The sequence below is a fragment of the Hipposideros armiger genome, unplaced genomic scaffold, assembly GCF_001890085.2.
Source record: "Hipposideros armiger isolate ML-2016 unplaced genomic scaffold, ASM189008v1 scaffold_1118, whole genome shotgun sequence".
Taxonomy (NCBI): Eukaryota; Metazoa; Chordata; class Mammalia; order Chiroptera; family Hipposideridae; genus Hipposideros; species Hipposideros armiger.
In genome coordinates, this window is record NW_017732468.1 from 400,022 (window position 1) to 401,739 (window position 1,718).

The window sequence follows — 1,718 nt, forward strand, 5'->3', positions numbered from 1 at the left end:
CAGCTCTGCAATTGGACTAGGCTTTAAAGACAGCTCTTGGCCTAGCTGTTATCTGCTGATAGGTTAAGTGGCTTTAATTCACTGCACACTTTATCAGGGCCAGGATAGTCTCTTTACCCTGACAAACCTTTGGAGTATAGCCAGTGTTTGCCCAGAAGCAGTTTTCCCTTTAAGGAAGATGTGCAATGTTATTGCTGTTCTCTTCAGGGCTTAGTTTGATTCCCATCTGCTCATATTTCTCTATATGGCAATAAAAATCCCTTAAGTATCCAAGGACAAAAGATGTGTGTCCTGACCAGACACTTCCTGCAATGTGCTTCCTACTGTCCCCCCTGCTTCCAAGTCTTCTAAACTGGACTGTTTCCTGCCTGTTAACAAGCCTGGTTCTCTAACCTCACGAGAAAGTTCCATTTAATTCCCTTTTGCTTAAATTAACTAAAGTCCACTTCAGCTGCTTACACTAAAATATCCCCATCTGAGAAATCATTTATTCAACTAATGCTTTTTAAATGCGCACAATCTGCCAGACACTTGTGACTCAATGATGGGCAGACACCAGGTCTCTGTTCACAGGAGCTCACATCCTAGAAGAGGTGATTATAAAAATGGCGATGACGGTTATCTGATAAAAAGACAGTGGTTATGAGATCGGTGTGTCCCTTTGGATATGGTGATGCAGAGATGACTCTCCCTGGATAATTTTAGAGTTCACATCTAACTAAAGAGAAGGAGGCAGCCATTTGAAGAGCCGGGGCAAGAATGTTCCACACAGAGAGGAGAACAAGTAAAAAGAGAGAAAGAACAAAGAACGTGGCAATTCTAAGGACAGGGGTTAAACCCACTGATCCATTAAGCAGGCCCTGGTCTCTCCTTCTCTGCCCTTCTAATCACTGGTGGCTTTAAAATCCCAGTGATGGGAGTGGCCGGTTAGCTCAGTTGGTTAGAGCGTGGTGCTAATAACACCAAGGTTGTTGGTACGATCCCCATATGGGCCACTGTGAGCTGTGCTCTCCTTAAAAAAAATAAAAATAAAATAAATAAAATCCCAGTGAGACAAACCTACTCCAAAAATGATATCTCCTTTTTCTAAAATTATTTTAACATACAATTTTTATTTATTCTCTACTTATTTTATACATGTGAGGTGTGTTTTCAATAAAACTTTAAGCCCTTTCAGAGTTGGGGACATGTCAGACACTCTGTTTATATTCCCATACATTATGTGCATGGTAGGTGTCTCATAAAAGTACAGTAATTAATATTCCAAGTGCCCACCAAAACCAGATGACTGCTAGCCTGTTACCATGTGTGGCGCTAATGCCATAAAGATGTGGTAGCATTTCTTTCTATGGGTTGCCTTATCTCTGCCTTCATTAATTAAAGCAATTAGAATGGAAATTCTTTATGTATCCAGCCTAGCCTGAAAAAGCTGACAATTCAATTGGATTCATCAGCTAAGTCCCTAAAGTTACAAGCTCTTATAATTAGTAATTGACTTCAGAGGATTTAACAAACAATGACAAACATGCAGCCGTTTCCAATCCCTTCCAACACACAGAAACAATAATCTTTAATACACGATATTAGCACCATATACAGAGAGTGATGCAAAACACTACCAAGTGGGGGATCCACTCTCTAGTGGGTGATTAAAAGATAACGTTTCCAGCACAAGTGAATTTTTTTTTAAAGCAATAATCACCAGAGATGTCCCAAAT

At 40.1% G+C, this 1,718-nt stretch overlaps 1 non-coding gene across 1 annotated transcript; it reads left to right on the forward strand.

Moving 5' to 3' along the window:
* The first annotated feature begins 921 nt into the window (after positions 1 to 921).
* TRNAI-AAU (transfer RNA isoleucine (anticodon AAU)) lies at positions 922 to 995 on the forward strand. The gene has a single exon. It is a non-coding gene; the product is annotated as a tRNA-Ile (tRNA).
* Positions 996 to 1,718: the final 723 nt, after the last annotated feature.